This window comes from Polypterus senegalus, chromosome 1 (genome assembly GCF_016835505.1).
Source record: "Polypterus senegalus isolate Bchr_013 chromosome 1, ASM1683550v1, whole genome shotgun sequence".
Classification (NCBI taxonomy): domain Eukaryota; kingdom Metazoa; phylum Chordata; class Cladistia; order Polypteriformes; family Polypteridae; genus Polypterus; species Polypterus senegalus.
The window spans coordinates 5,954,756-5,972,307 of record NC_053154.1 but is presented as its reverse complement, the minus strand read 5'-3'; the positions used below and the strand labels follow the sequence as shown (position 1 = coordinate 5,972,307).

The window sequence follows — 17,552 nt, the reverse complement described above, 5'->3', positions numbered from 1 at the left end:
TATATACTGTATATATATAAAATGCTCAAAAAAATGAAAGGAACCCTTTTGAATCCGAGTATAGCATCAAGTCAATAAAACTTTAAGGCTATTGATCTGGTCAGTGAAGTAGCAGAGGGGCTTGTTCATCACTTTCAGCTGCTCTGGTGCACTAGAGGGGGGGCAACAATGAGATGACCCCCAAAACAGGAATGAATGGTTTAACAGTTGGAGGGAGGCCACTAACATTTTTCCCCAACTCGTCTTCATTTGGCTACAGTCAGTGTTACTACTGGTAGCATGAGGCCATACCTGGACCCTAAAGACCTGGCACAGGTAGTCCAACTTCTCCAGGATGGCACATCAATACGTGTCATTGCCAGAAGGTTTCCTGTGTCTCCCAGAACAGTCTCAAGGGCATGGAGGAGATTCCAGGAGACAGGTAGGCAGTTCCTCTAGGAGAGCTGGACAGGGCACTTCGTAGAAGGTCCTTAACCCATCAGCAGGATCCTCCGGTATCTGCTCCTTTGGCCAAGGAGGACCAGGATGAGCACTGCCAGAGCCTACAAAATTACCTCTAGCAGGCAGGCAGAACACTGGTGTGAATGTTTCTGAGCAAACAATTGGAAACAGACTTCATGAGGGTGGCCTGAGGGTCTGACGTCCTCTATTGGACACCATGGAGCTCGATTGACATTTGCCATAGAATTCCAGCATCGGCAGGTCCACCACTAGCTCCCTGTGCTTTACACAGATGACAGCAGGTTCACCCTGAGCACATGTGAAAGACATGAAAGGGTCTGGAGAAGCCGTGGAGAACGTTCTGCTGCCTGTAACATCGTTCAGCATGACTGATTTGGTGGTGGGTCAGGGATGGTCTCTCTGGGGGATGGGTATATCCATGGAGGGACTCACAGACCTCTACAGACTAGACAACGGCACCTTGAATGCCATTGGGTATCGGGATGAAATCCTTGGACCCATTGTCAGACCCTATGCTGGTGTAGTGGGTCCTAGGTTCCTCCTGGTACACAACAATGCCCGGCCTGATGTGGCGAGAGTATGAAGGAATTCATACCATTGACTGCCCCTCCCCCCACGCTCACTCGCCTGACCTCAATCCAATAAAACACTTCTGGGTGGGATGTTGTGTTTCGGTCCAGCTGATGCCTCCGACTGTCCTTGGAGCTCAGTGATGCACTGGTCCAGATCTGGCAGGAGATCCACCAGGACACCAGCCATCAAGGACATTATCAGGAATGGGAGGGGGGGTGTGGGGGTATACAGACTACTGAGTGCGATTAGGAGTTCGCCTGCCTGCCTGCCACATCATTTTTTCCCTTTGATTTTCGGGGTGTCTTTGAATTCAGCCCTCTGTAGGTTCATCATTTTCATTTCCATCAAATGATACATACATATATATATTTACACACTAGGAGATTACCCAGTGGCATTCGAGTTGAATGTGTATTTGCGCCAGAAATAAGACAACAACGGTTCAGGTGGATGGCTTAAAAGTGTTAATTTCACTTTACCGTCTGAACAACTCATCCCACGTGATTCAAATTTAAACTTAAGTGCTTGGCTGTACTCACACACAATGTCCATTTCTCCTATTGTAACTTTGGGATGTAGGCAATAATCTTTTTCAATGATTCAATAATTGAATCCCTCCATATACAGACCCTAACACCTGTGTGACGTGGTAGCCTGTGAATACTGCATCCGTCGAATTCGATTCTGTTCAGCACGTTGTTCGGGTGTTTATGAGGCCCTCAACTGTGATTGTCGTATACGTTGATCAGCGAGCCTTCTCTCTCGATCTGCTTCTGTCCCACTTTCTCTGTGTAACCTGACTCTTGTGTTCATATGTAATTTCCATTTCAAACTCAAAAAGAATTTTAAATATATATATACTTGGGGACCCCGTGATCTGTAGTATTTTCCATTAAAATGGAAGTGGTGTTTTGACAAAGTGATATTAGATGCATTATGTCCGCAGTCTCAAACTCCAGTCCTGGAGGTGGCCCAATGGCTGCAGGTTTTCGTAATGAGTGACCTGTTTTTTCTGCTAATTAACTTCTTTTGAATTCATTTTTAATTGACTTGCTCTTGAAGACTCTGACCCCGTAATTGTTTCTTTTTCCTTAATTAGCAGCCAAACAAAAATGAGATACAAAATGAGCCAAAAACGACAGGTGTCCATCATACAATATCTGAAAATAAAGAAAGGTGAAGGTCTGAGGAATGCTCATCTGCTCAGGTCCACAAAATGTTTTAACAGAACTCTTAGAAAAGAGAAAATCAACAATTTCAGAAATGTCTGCTATTACACAATGAAAGCAGCAACAAGCCATGGAATTGAAGATCGGGTTTAATTAATAACAAGAATTAGCGCCTCATTAAGCAACTGGCTGGAGTGAAATTGGTTGGAGTTTGAGGCCCTGACTTAGTTTGTCTTCTGTTGGCTCGGCTCACTTCACATTTAATTTCCGATTAAGGAATGAAAGGAAGCAATTCAGAGGAGCAAGAAACGGGCAGCGATCGCTCCCCTCCGTTCCATCCAGCCTGTGTCCAGTCCAGTCAGGAGCAGTAGCTGCAGCGGCGTGGTGGCCGGGCAGTGAACTGCCCCATCAAGCCTCCGTCCTGCACACAAGTGATAGACTATGGACCACGGGTCACTGCTTGCCGCTGGGAGTAGCCCGAATGACACTAAACTACACTACGCGAGCGGCAAAATCGCCCCCCTCCAGCCTCCGTCCGGCCACCTCTTGCAGTGTCCCCAGGCCAAAGATGACAGAGCGGCAGTTTCTGAGGCGCATGCGTCGTAGCTGCGGCTCCGTTCGTAAGTCGTAGGTCGGATGTCCATAACCTGGGGACTACCTGTACTATTCATTAACAGGTGCAATAACAATAATGCTGCTGTACTTTGAGCAATAATCATTTGCTCTGGTTATTTGATGACTTAACACTGTATACGACATATTTGGAATTATTTGACTTTTCTTTAAATGCACCATGGGACTGTCACAAAAAGTAATTTCGTTGTATTACACAATGCCAATAATGTGCTTGAACTTAAACTTGAATTGATCGTGTGGATCATGGGCTGACATTCTGCCCTCTCATGTGCAGGCAACAGAATTAATATTATAAGAAAAGCGTGCAACAGAACACATGTCGACTGTTCCGATGGTGACCGTCTCCAAACATGTCACACGATGGACGTGTACTAAATCTGAGTGAACTCTCTACAGGTGTTTCCTACTGCATTTATGTTGACAGTTGGTACTTACTGGTTCTGTTACACGTAATAACAGTTTTTCATGTTGTTAGAAATTCACATTTTTTTGATTTGTTTTTTCCACAGTTAAATGTAACGCTAACGTGGTGAAATAAAAATGAACGGCAGCAAAGTGACCTGTGATCGTGTGTTTACAGTTGAATCGATCACAAAACAAAGTGGCAAGAAAAAGAAGAGCAGCAACATCTGCTGAGCGTGAGGTGTGACTACCAGGGTCATTGATGAACCCCAAACCTCAGACACAAGTTACCAGTATAAGTAAAAGGTTTATTAACAATAATACAGTAAATTACAGAAAGGCATCAGGAGTGGTATAAATGCAAGCACATTTCTCTCTCTCTCTGTTTTTATCTTCTCCTCCATACTTTCCAGGCGTGCTTTGTTCATCCTCCACAACCGACTGACTCCAACTCACCTGGGTGAGATCAAGCAGCTTCTTTTATGTTGGTCCAGGATCCGTCGGAAGTCCTGGAAAGAAGGAATTACTAATCCAGGTGGCACCCATGGAACTAGACAAGCCGGCCCCTACAGGGCTTCAATACCCGGTGTGCCTTCCGGATGTCCGCACAGGTAGTGATGCCCAAGGAGGCCACCACCTAGTGTGTGCGTTTCATCTAGTCCGGCCAGGTTGTCTCCCCTTGTCCTTCCGCCCCACTAGCTTCCCAGCTGGATATTGTTCCTTGGTCCAACTCTGCCCGGATGCCAAGGTGTACCCACTGCCATACTGGCATCTTCTACCTGTCTCTTGGTTGAGGTAGGGTGATCTTTGCCCAGTTTCTTGTGCCTTTGAAGTGCTGGCCTTCAGGTAAGGAACCTTGCCATATCTTGGCCAGGGTGCTCTTCATCCATCACACAGGCAAATGACAGAAAATGATGAAGATTGATAAAGAATACGGTGACACAATGCAGAACCAATTTAACAAGCAAGATGTCATCCTGAATATGCAGCAGTTGGTGAATGTGATAGCTCAATTGGGCTTGCAAGATGCATTCGGTATCCTAGAATTTAAGAACGATGAGAAAGAGAAATGCACGATGCAAGGCCATGAGAACATCCACCCATTGGTAAGCCTTGAATTTTACATTCCTGTGTCCGTGTTTCTTTGAAGACCACTTCTAAACATAAGTCATTGAACACGGAAACATCAAGAGTAATGAATTCAAATGCACAAAAGAAACACAATTAGAAAGAAAATGGGAACCAGTCCTGGCTCTGACACACAGAAGCACATTAGCTGGGTGCCGGGCAGGAGGGTTTGAAAACTAACTGGAAGCCAGTGAAGGGAAGCCAAAATCGGGATAACGTGCTCATGTTTTCTCGTACCAGTTAAAAATCGAGCAGCAGCATTTTGCACCAGCTGTAGGCGATCAATGGAGGTCTGGCTAATTCTAGAAAGAAGCACATTGCAGTAATCTAGGCGAGATGTTATTAAAGCAGGTATCCCTGTTTCAAGGTTGCATTTAGACAAAACAGGCCTGATTTTTGACAGCCGCCTCACCTGGAAAAAGCAGGATCTCACCACTGCGTTCACATGGCTATCAAGTTTTAAAGTGGAATCCGTTTTTACACCTAAATTAGTGATCATGGATTTCTCAAATTGAGCCACAGTGGAAAGGTCGATGGGGGTGCCGCTGGTGCCATTGGGTCTAAACAGCACGACTTCTGTCTTGTTCTCATTATAATTTAGAAAATGTAATGCCATCCAACTCCTGATGTCAATAAGGCAATCAAGCAGGGACTGGACAGAACATGGACCTTGTGTTGTGTTACTAGGCCTCACATGTCAGTAAGTGAGTGTATTGGATCAACGCCTTGTCCAGAACGGTGTCACACCTTGCATTCAGATAGGCATCGAGCCCCCAGAAAGCACTTTCAGATTGTTATTATGTGTTTTGTATGAAGTGTTGCGTTTAACCCTTTCGGCCCTCACATCCTATTATTAGTACATACAGTATACAGTACGCGTATGCAGCTGTTTTTGTAAAGCACAGGTATGTGGGCAGCCATTGGAACCGGGCATGCTGCTATTAGCGCAGACTGGAGAGACTGGCATACAGTCCGCGAAACACAGAAGTGAAAAAGGTAGGACTGAAGTATTTGGCAGCAATCTTTATATATAATGTGTTACCGCGGCTGTCCGTTTGTCTGTCCAGAATATTAAATCACCTGTAGCTCGCAAACCGTTTGACCTGTTGACCTGAAATTTGGTACACACATACTACGTGATGTCCGCTGTCCACTTTCGGAGTGATGATTTTCATTACTTTTTATTTTTATTTTATTTTATTGTAGAATCGACTCTCAGCTGCGGCCAGCAGGGTGGTCGTTCAGCACACGCGTACGGGCGCCGTTCTCATCCCTACCACCTACACCATCACTTCCCCTACCTCTTCATATTTTAAATCATTCTTGCAGTTTGAAGACTTAAGTGTCAGCTTAAGTGAAAAATAAAAAAAAAAACGTACTAAGTAATTGCAACACAAACACTGACTTAATCAGTTTTAACGTGAAAAGATGCCGACGGAAGAAGAGAAGAAGCGGGCCACTGGGGTGAAGAAAAGAAGAGCTGCTCAGGAACAAGCAAGCGCATCAGCCTCTGAGCAAATGAATGATAAACGTACAGAGAAAGAGAACTATAAGTCGAGTGTATTCACTGCAAGTTATCGTTATAGCAGTGCCCCGATACTGGCTGATGAATAATAATCCATCCATTGTCCAACTTGCTATATCCTAACTACAGGGTCACGGGGATCTTCTGGAGCCAATCCCAGCCAACACAGGGTGCAAGGCAGGAAACAAACCCCGGGCAGGGCGCCAGCCCACCGCAGATGAATAATAATGATATTTTTTTTTTGTTTCATTTTTGAGCTTCCTAGACACCCCAAAGGTAGAATATCTCAAAAAACTATTTTTCCCATAAAAACAGAAAATCCAGGGCCCAAAGGGTTAAAATCTCAACAATTGCACAGTAAATCATTTTTTTTTTTTATAAATATCTGTCTATAAATTGTGAAGGATAGGGGGCGCCAGAAAGCCCCAAGCCTCAAACACAAATACACAAAGACAGTCACAGGTTCAAGTAAGGGGTGTTTTATTACACATTATCTCAGCATTAAGCACAAAAAATAAGTTGTTGTCTGTTCTCTAATTCTGCTCTCCTCTCTCCACCGCACTGCCTTCCTCCAGTTGAGTTTTGCCTTCCTTCCTCCCAGGTCTGACTTGCCTGGACAAGGGAGTGCAGTTCCTTTTTATTGAGGACCCCAGAGTACTTCCAGTGCTAGGGATGTTGCCCGCTGGAAGCACTTCCAGGTCACACGGAATTCCTACATAGTAGGGAGAACATCACCCTGCAGCGCCATCTTGTGGCACCCACGGACCCCAGCAGGGTTGCACTGCTGGACTGCAATTCCTGTCGTTTCTTGAATGGGCGCCAGTATCGAGAGCTGCTGCCATCTAGTGACTGGGGTGTAATAAACCCATCCCCGAGACAGTTGTTCCCTGTCCTTCACTTTCATCTTGGCCAGGGAAGGTATTACAACTATATTCTAATCGGGACACCTGTGCATTTGTCTGGGGCTTCCCAGGTGGTAAGGAATTTCCTGCTCACGGTGTCCATCAATCCACCCGAGAGATCACTTTTGGGTCAGGCACTTTTCTCTCCTTTGGCCGAGAGGCCTGTTTGTCTTGTAGGAGCCTTCCGTCCGGGTAAGAAACCATCTTCCTCTTCTAGTCAGGATGCCCATCCATTCCATGTGGCACTTACTCTATCTATCTATCTATGTAATCCTGTCAACTACGCTATCTATCTATCTATCTATCTATCTATCTATCTATCTATCTATCTATCTATCTATCTATCTATCTATCTATCTATCTATCTATCTATCTATCTATCTATCTATCTATCTATCTATCTATCTATCTATCTGTCACATTCAAATGCAATGCATTCTGGAGGACTCATTCTCCAAAATGAGCATAAGTCGCAAACAACAGGAGGGATTTTTCACCCATAATAATTTTTCATTTTCTCATGCAGTCTGACCTCGAAAAGTCCAATGTGTGCAAAATGTGCCATTAATGATGCTTCTTTAATATATAAATTAGGAAGTACCTTCCTCCTCTGGCCTTGTTTTTTAGCCCCTGGGACTTGGAAATGAATGAAACATTCATGCCTCGCGGTGTTAAGCAGCCCAGAAGGATATTAGAGCAGCAGGCCCAATAAATTGAGCGCTGTCAGCATTTCGCATCAGGGACCTCATTTTTTTTTTTTTTTTTTTTTCAGTCCCCAGAGACCTCTTCACAGCCTCTTGTTGCAAAGCCGAATTGTAAATCTTTTGCCGGAGAGTTCACTTCCTGTAGCTGGAAGCCTGCACATGCCCTTTGGCTGTCTGCAGCATGGGGCGGCTTGGTTTGGCAGCACTCATTAATCTCACCGTTTTTGCACTGCAGAAGGGCCAGCTAGTGTGCCGTGTCTCTTGGATGGCTCCCGTCTTCTTGCCTTTGCCATATAATCAGCTCTCAGTCGGCTCTCCGATATTCTTATTTAATTATCTGATTCTAGAGCATCAGTAAAGAGTTGCTCAGTTTGGATCAGGAGGACTTTGCACTGCCTTGTGTGCCTGTCCTGTCCCTTTACCAAGTTTCTGTGGATCGTCTGGGCAACGTTAGCCGAAGCTAAACCACACCAAGATATCGTGTCGTCATCACCTGCCCGCCAGTCAGACAGCTGAGATCTTCAGACGTGGGCACTCTGATGACTTAGCATACGTTTAGTTATGTATTGTATATGGCTTCTGTTCTCTCGTGAAGCTCCGTCCTTGGGCACATTCACCTCTGTGGTCTTCACTTAGTCACCTAGGCCTGGAGCTTGATTCTCTACGTTAAGATGGCCATAATGATTTGGAGTCTCACACTGTCCCCTCATATCATAACTTGAGAAAAATAAAGCCGATCCATCAGAATTCATTTTAATTCACTTGGGAGTCACATACACGAGGGATGGTGTAGATTGGCGAAATTCACCAAAGAGTTTTCCACACTATATATAATGTGTTTGCCTGTGGTCCTCTTCGCCGAATATTTCCTTGCAAATTTGCTCTGCGGCCATCTTAGTTGAACAATTTTATTCCCCAACAACACCCCACGATGCTTTATGAAGGCCAGCTGCACATCACGGAGCTGTATCAGCCATGTGTAGAAGTTTTTACATATGCCAGCTGCAAGATTGTTGCAGGGTCGTAGGCACACAGGACAGCCATGCCACCTGCACTTCAGAGGAATTCATCTACCTGAAGCTAAGCACGTTCAGGCCCGGCCAGTACATGGAAAGGAGACCATCTAGGAAACTCTTGTTCCTACTGGAAGAGGTGTTGGTAAGGCCAGCAGGAGGCGCTTACCCAGTGGTCTGAATGTGGATCCCCATGCCCTGTGCAGGGAGGGGGTGGGTTATGGTGCCGCAAAAAATGGTGCCAACCTTTGCATGAGACACAAAACCTGAGGTCCTGACTGTCTATGGTGATTAAAGATCCCTGGGCATCCTTCATAAAGAGTAGGGTGTATCCCGATGTCCATGCTGAACTGCCCACCATGGCCCAGTCTTTTTGGCCCCCTAATCATCCCCTGCCTCTACTTGGCTCTTTCTCTCACAACTTTACCACCTAACAGTTGAGCGTATTGGTGTATAAATGGCTGCCGTCACATCGTCCAGGTGGGTGCTGCACATTAGTGGTGGTTGAAGTGGCTCCTCGCTCACTGAAGTGCTTTGAGTAGTGAGAAGAGTGCTATATAAATGTAAAGAATTATTATTATTATTATTATTATGTAAGAAAAAAAAGCGGTTTCAGCTAATGAGATGCGCCAAAAGTACAACCCGTCTGTAAGAGCCATTTTCCTAGTTCTGTAAGATTCATGAATATTTTACTAGATGACAATCCATAATCTATTGGAGGTTCCTAAAACCCCCATAAGTAGAATTGCATTGGTATATTCTTGCCATTTCTACCACTTTTGAGTAAACATTATTCTTCAGTTAGCGACCAGCCTTGCCACGTGTAAGGCGTAGAAGGTGGCAACAACAACAACATTTATTTCTATAGCACATTTCCATACAAAAAAGTAGCTCAAAGTGCTTTACATAATGAAGAATAGAAAAATAAAAGACACTATAAGAAATTAAAATAAGACAACAAAATAAAATCTGCAGGGGGTCCGAGGCCACAAGACCAGCCAGTCCCCTCTGGGCATTCTACCTAACATAAATGAAATAGTCCACTTTGTAGTTAGTAGTTTGTAGTTTAACGCTCTTGATGATGATGGTCATGCAGACTTATAAGGTTTTAAACCGTGCCTGCGGGCTTACGGGCCTTTTGAGCGAGTAAAACAACTCTAAGAAAACAGTGCTTATTTAAGTACTGTACCGTACGCTTAAGGCGTACAGTAGAAAAAATTATGAACCTTTAAGTATACAAAGAAAAAGTAAAGAACTTTTAAGAACAGAAATAACTAAAGTTTCTCAAGAAAAGCTAAGTTTATAGAAGATACATTTTGCCTTCTTTTTGCCTTTTATTCTACGTGTGTAACTATATTTCCTTTATTCTTGTGTGGATTATTTGCTTTTAACTTTCACTAAATATTTTTAAAACAAACTTTTGGACTGAGACATTTCTTTCGGCACACGTTTTACCCGTGCTTGATCTTGCCCTACATTTCGGCGGCTACACCGTCCATAGAAACGTTTCACAGTCCTGTGCGATTATTTTTCTCCGTCTCTAACCGTGCTTGTTTCTTCCATTCCTGTTAGTTTCAACCCTAAGGTCTCTTCCATTGCTGCTTGTGGGTCTTCAATGAACTTAAAAAGGTAAAAATGAGCTCCAATGCCTCATAGGTTGATCCCATATTCGTTTGGGTAAAACCAAAATAAATAAATAAATGAACTTGCCGTGTTAGGAGTACTGCCAGCAGATATCATCTAACATTGATCCCTGTGGCCTGGCAGCGCAGCACCGCATGGCTAATTTATGCATTCAGATTAGCCGTGTGCCCAGCAACAATAAAAACACCGGACACGGCGTAAATTAATAAAAAACAACAACAACATTTATTACAATTTACAAGCCGCTTCTTCTTGATGGACGACAAAAAGCGCAAAGCATCTGCACAGATTCATGGGAAAGAAAAACGATGTTCCCTCTGTGCCCAAGGCCATGACTTCTAACAGTGGAACGAGTCACTCTGTGCTCTATTTGACGTGCTTATTGCTAATTGGGGGCCATTTATTGTATTTTGGTTGTGGTATTTGTTCTGTCTTTGTCTTTTTTTTTTTTTTTTTTTTTTTTCCCTCAAGTCACAGTGGTTGGCACTGTTGCCTTACAGCTCAGATCACATATTTGACTATGATTGTTGGTCCAGCATAGCTGGCAGGCTTTTCCCTACTCTCAGGGAAGCTTAATATTTATCATTAATATATGTAACATGTTAAAGGGGAAGTGCCTGCAACACCGGAAACATAAACTCCAGTGAGCGTGTATGGTGGAGAAAATAAGCTACCAGGGCTGGCGAGGCTGTAAGAAACACCAGCCTCACCTGGGCACTGTGATAGTGCGATTAACTCAAAGAAAAATCTGAGAAGACTTGATGTTGCAGGTATTGTTGTAGTGGCGGTGTCCTTCCAAGTTGCCGACTATAGAGTACTTAGGCCTGATGGTAATGATTGGGGTTCCAGGAAGAGAACGCAAATAAAACAATCTTCAGTGCCCTCTATATTGTTTGGCACACAGACCCATTCTCCTTGATTTGCCCCTCTGCTCCACAGTTTAAAATGACAAATAAAACAATTCAGACTTTGGGATTAAAGTGCACATTGCAGACGTTCATTGAAGGGGATTTGAACACATTTCAGTCTCTCTACGGTCCCCCCTTTTCATGGCAGGTTTATTGAAGCCGTTGTCATATTTAGTTCTTTGTCCGCTTATCCCTCACATGAAGTGACTGCTTGACATCTGCGATTCACAGACATCATCCGAGGGTCTTCTCTCGTGATGCTCTGCCAAGCCTCTCATGCAGCCATCTTCAGGTCCTGCTTGTTTTGGGGGGCTTGTCCCCTTCAGTTTTCTCTTCAGCATATGGAAGGCCTGCTAAAGTAGATTTCAATCAGGTGACTGGCTTGTCCATTCTGAAATTTTCCCTTCTTTTAGTTTAGATAAACTCCTGTGTCCTCAGCAGTGTGTTTGGAGGACTGTACTGGAGCTCGAGCTGATCAGATGTTTCTACACACTTCAGAATACATTGTGCTGTCAGCAGGTCCATCATCAATGAAGAGAAGTGTGCCAGGATCTTAGGCAGCCATACATAGCCAAGCCATAACACCTCTAGTGTCGCCATGTTTAACAGATGAGGTAGTCTGCTTTGGATCTCGGACAGTTCCTTCTTGTCTCCATATTTTGCTCTCGCCATCACTCTGATGAGGTTCATCTTCATCTCGTTTGCCTACAAGACCTTTTCCCAGAATTCTGCAGGCTCTTTGAAGTCCTTTCTGGCCATCCTGTGCTTGTGGTGTTCACCTTGCAGTGTGTTTTTGTTCAAGGAGTCTCCTGCTGATAGTTGTCTCTGACACGTTCACATCGGCCCCCCTGAAGACTGTTTCTGGTCTGTCAGACAGGCACTGGGGGCTTTTTCTTTACCACAATGAGGATTCTTCTGTCATCAGCAGTGGAGGTCTTCCTTGGCCTAGCACCCCCTTTGTGATTTCTGAACCCACCAGTGTGTCCCTCCTTCTTCATGATATTCCAGATGATTTTGGTCATCCTAAGGTGTCTGATGGTTTTATTCTAGTTTTTCAGCTTCATGATGGCTTCTTAGACTTTCATTGGCACAGCTATTTTGAACAATGGCAGCTATAGACTCTAAAGGGTAGAAGCTGGCCGAGATATCTTATGAAGCTATGAAACCCACCTGAGTGATCACAAACACCTGAGACACCAATTATCACAAATATCATGGTGTCCTGAATTGGGGGTCCTGTGTAGAAAAAATGTCATGTGATCCTATTAAATAAAAGTCTGCAATGTGCACTTTAATCACAATTTCTGAATTGCTTGATTTGTAATTTTAAAATGTGGAGCTGAGGGGTAGATCAAGGAGAGATGGGTCTTAGTCCCAGACACTACGAAGGGAGCTGCAAGAAAGACCAAGACAGGAGTGAGACGCCGACTAGCAGGCACGCCTAACTGAGTAATGAGCCGAGTGAAATGGATGAGAGGAATTCTGTCAGCTTCAGCGACCTGCCAGCAGATGGCAGCCTTGCACTCTTTATTTGAGATGGCAGCCATTGACTAGAAGCTGCTTTCTATAAATGGCTGAGTGTTTACAAGGATATCCTGCTTGAAGTCACCTTTTAAAATAAGTGTAACCCTGGTCTGGTACACTCCTAATTAGGACTCTTTGGAATTCTAAATTGATGGCTACGTGTCATGGTGCCTTCATTCTCCTGTAAGAAATGCATTGTGGAAATTACAGTGGCTTCTAGGGTTATGATTTCTTTAAAAAAACAGATTACAAAAATGATTGTATTTGGGCCGCATACATTTAACAGAAATGAGTTTTGTTCGGTCGGTGGGGTCAGTGGGTTGTTTCCTAATATGCACTTTAATACTGGCACTCTTACAATTTCTCCTCATTTTAAGATTAATGGAAGGCTGAGATGACCTGTAAAGCACCCACTTTAGCTGTCTGTCTGTTTTCCAAAGCTGTAGCTTCTAGTTTTTGTTTTTATATTCAATACTTGCTGTCCGCCCGTGTAGTAGTGAAACAGGACAAACTTTCAAAATCAATAAAAAAAAATGTAATAACTTGTATTAGGAAGAATTTCTATTGATAGGCTTTTGTATCTGAGGGTCTCTTGATATTTAGTATTTTTGGTTTGGCTACCAGGGGTGAGAATGTAGCTGGGATCTTTTTGCCAAAAATGTAAAAAGTTGGCAAGGTATCTCTGGCCAAGTGGAAGGTAGGTACACTCTGACGTCTAACATCGGCACTGTATCCGATCGTGTTCAGTTCTGACGGGAGAGCGTCGTCCACTCGGGGAGAAATTCACATGGCCGTGATATCTTTGTGCCAATCAGCAGCTACCCTCAAAAACGGGTCTCCAAATCCGGTCCTGGAGGACCACCGTGGCTGCAGGTTTTCATTCTAACCCTTTTCTTAATGAGTGACCTGTTTTTGCTGCTAATTAACTTCTTTCGAAATAATTGTAATTGACTTGCTCTTGAACACTCCGACCCCTTAATTGTTTATTTTTCCTTAATTAGCAGCCAAACAATAAGGAGATACAAAATGAGCCAAAACAACTGGGGTTCATCACACAATATCTGATAATAAAGAAAGGTGAAGGTCTCAGAGATGTTGATCTGCTCAGGTCCACAAAACATTAGACCAGAGCTCTTAGAAAGAGAAAATCAACAATTTTAGAAATGTCTGCTAATGCACAACTCGAGCAGCAACAAGCCACAGAATTAAAGAACGAGTTTAATTAACAACAAGAATTGGCGCCTCATTAAAAAACTGGTTGGAGTTTGAGGCTCTGACTTAGTTTGTCTTTTGTTGGCTAACTCACTTGACATTTCATTTCTGTTTGGCTGCCATTTAAGGAAAGAAATGAAGCAATTCAGAGGAACGAATTCTCATTCAGGGGAAAATTCTTAAAAAAGCTATTTAATTAAAATGAATTCACAAATAGTTAATTAGCACAAACAGGGCACTCATTTAAAAAAAGGGTTAGAATGAAAACCTGCAGTCATGGTGGTCGTCCAGGACCGGACTTGGCGACCCCTGGTCTACAACACATGTCGCTCTGATGTCTCTCTCAAAAATGTGAAACGTTACTACTTAACAATCTCAAGATGATAATGTCTGGTACAAACAGGCATCACTAGCTAAGTGGAGGCAAGGTGCGCTCCAACACATGGCGTGTGGTAGAGCTACTTGAACAGAGGCTGAAGCGTGAGTGAGCCTCCAGCCTCTCTCTCAGATTTGTGCAAATAAATCAATGCCGCAAGCAAAATATGATACTGAGTACAATGAGAGAAGTCGCAAAATCAACCGGATTGTTCAACCAAAATATAGAAAAAAAAATGATCTAAATCCATGAAGTAGTTCTCTCGTTCGCTAGCTTAGCAGAGGTAAGATACGGCCTGAGGCTGGCGCATGAGTGAGGAGGGCCTCAGCCTGCAGCCTCTCGCTCAGATTCATGCAAATAAATCGGTACCACAAGCAAACTCTAATACTTAGCACGATGAGAGGAGTTGCAGAATCAACCTTAACGTTGAAGCAAATTAAAGAAAAAAACTCTGTTAAGTAGTTCTCTTTTGAAAAACAGACAGACAGATGTTGGATTTTTTATTTATATATTGTCAAGGACCGAGGAGACAGCAATAAGGGTTGGGGTTTCCGGCCCCGTATATTGTACAGAACTTTCGCAAAACAAAAAGAAAACCAGGTCAAAGCATAAACTAAACAGTTCATAACGCGACGCCGACTCCTGGCGTCGCGGCCATTTTATTGGGGTGGAGCCGGAAGTGGAGGAATGCTGGGAAGGACCGCAAGGGAGGATGGGAAGGATGACGTCAGGGCAAGATGGCGGAGGAAGGGCGGAAGTACCGCACTGCGGTCAATCCAGGCCTATGGTGCAGGAAGGTCTTTCTTTCTATGAGGAAGCAGAGGGAGAAAGTTAATACCCCGCCATTCCCTGGCGGCGAATGGTTTCCCAGGTGCTATCGAATCAATCCGCGGCCTCCTACTCGCGCGTGCGTGACACGATCCCCCCCTTAGCCCAGGACCGTCAGGTCGGGCGGACCTAACCGAGAGGTCGTGAATACGAGAGAGGGCATCGGCATTGGCCTGAAGGGTGCCCGCCGATAAGTGACAGTGAACTTATACGGCTGTAAGTCCAGGAACCACCTGGTGACCCGCGGATTCGACTCTTTGTGTAGGGACATCCACTGAAGTGCAGCGTGATCAGTCACCAGAGCGAATTCGCGACCCAGCAGGTAGTAACGGAGGTGGGTCACTGCCCACTTAATGGCCAAGGCCTCCCTCTCCACTGCCGCGTGCCGGGTCTCCCGGTCCATCAGTTTCCGCTAAGGTACATCACAGGGTGCTCGACACCATCGGCGCTTTGGCTCAGCACGGCACCCAGGCCTGTGTCCGGCGTCGGTCTGGAGAATAAACGGGAGCCCAAAATCGGGCGTCCGTAACACAGGTGCCGGCGTTAGGGCCTTCTTTAGGTCACTGAGCGCGTGTTCTGCTTTGTCGGTCCACACCACGTATAGGGGCGCCCTTTTTGTCAGGTCAGTCAAGGGTGCTGCTCTTCGAGAAACGGGAACAAACCGGCGGTAGTAACCCGCAAGCCCCAAGAAAGCCTGCACCTGTTTCTTGGTATTGGACGGGCCATTCTAAGATGTCTTTAACTTTGGAGCTCTGTGGCCGCACCTGTCCTTGTCCCACGAGGTAGCCTAAATATTTGGCCTCCTTTAATCCAAAAACACTTCCGGGGTTTATGCGGAGGCCGGCTTTAGCCAGTGTTCGGAGGACAGCTGCGACCTGCAGTAGATGCTCCTCCCAGGTGCGGAATAGATGACAACGCCATCCAGGTAGGCGGCACTATAGGACTGGTGGGGCTTCAGCACTCTATCTACCAGGCGTTGGAAGGTCGCCGGGCCCGTGCAGCCCAAATGGGAGGACCTTGTACTGCCAGTGCCCGCTAGGGGTGCTAAAGGCCGTTTTTCCTTTGCGGATGCCGTTAAAGGAATTTGCCAATACCCTTTTGTCATGTCAAGGGTAGTCAGATATCGAGCCGCACTCCAGCCGCTCAAGGAGGTCGTCAATGCGGGGCATGGGGTAGGCATCGAACTTGGAGATCTGATTCAGACGCCTAAAGTCATTACAGAACCTCCAGGAGCCGCCTGGCTTGGAGACGAGGACAATAGGGCTGGACCAGGGACTATGGCTCTCTTCAATTATGTCCATGTCCAACATACGTTTCACCTCCAGTTCGACCTCTGCGCGTTTGCCTCCGGAGTCGGTAGGGCCTCTCCCGGACGATTACCCGGGCTCCGTGACTATATCGTGGCAATCAGCGGTCCGCCGGGTGACTCGCTCACTACCTCGGGATGGCTCGGAGTGTTTGGGCTAACTCCTGCCGCTGCTTGGGGTCAGCTCTTCGCCGAGGTTAAGGGCAGTTGTGCTTGCGAAAGGGAGAGTGACCTATGGGAGCTGGGAGCTCCTCTCTATCTCTCAGGGCTTTAACAGGTTGACATGATAGATCCTCTCACTTTCGGTCGACGCATTGGGCTGTTTCACCAAATAGTCGACGCAGTCCTTTCTCTCCTTAACCTCGTAAGGCCCTTGCCAGTGAGCGAGCAGCTTCGAAAGTGGGAGGTCGGGGCGAGCACCATAACTCGGTCCCCGGGCGGAACTCCCTGAGGACGGAGTTGCGGTTGTAACACCGGCCTGCGCTGCTTGCGCACGAGTCACGTGCTCTTTTAGGAGGGGCCTGATCTTTGTGAGTCGGTCGCGCAGTTGCGCCACGCTCTCAAAATGTTAGAGGAGGGAAGAGCCTCGCCTCCCAGCCTTCTTTTAGGATGTCGAGGATTCCCGGGGTTGTCGCCCGTATAGTAATTCAAATGGGGAGAAGCCTGTAGAGGCCTGGGGTACCTCCCGGTAGGCAAAAGCACGAGGGAGGAGCTGGTCCCAGTTCCTGCCGTCCGCTGACTACCTTGCGGAGCATCTGCTTAAGCGCCTGATTAAACGCTCACCAACCCGCCAGTTTGCGGGTGATAGACTGACGCTTTCAGGTGCTTTATCTGCAGTAATTTGGCTACCTCCTTGAACGTATCCGAAGTGAAGGGCGTACCCTGGTCCGTGAGGACCTCCTTGGGTATGCCCACGCTGAAAACAAATTAACCAGTTCCCGTGCGATGCTTTTAGTATTAGCGGAGCGCAGGGGAACCGCCTCTGGGTACCGGGTGGCATAGTCCACCATGACTAGGATATACTTGTGGCCACGGGTTGAGGGCTCCAGGGGTCCCACCAAATCGACCCCTATCCTTTCAAAGGGGATGTCCACGAGGGGAATAGGGACTAGAGGAGCACGGTCCCTCCTAGGAATCTGGCGGGTCTGGCACTCGGACAGGATTGACAGAACCGCCGGACCTCCTCATTGATCCCAGGCCAGTAAAAGCGGGCTTAATCCTCTCCAGTGTTTTTCGCCCC

At 45.8% G+C, this 17,552-nt stretch overlaps 1 protein-coding gene across 1 annotated transcript in view; it reads left to right on the top strand.

Annotated features, from left to right (window-relative positions):
* pdhx (pyruvate dehydrogenase complex component X) overlaps positions 1-17,552 on the top strand; it is a 292,521-nt gene that overhangs the window by 113,170 nt on the left and 161,799 nt on the right. The gene's annotated exons all lie outside the window — the stretch shown is intronic.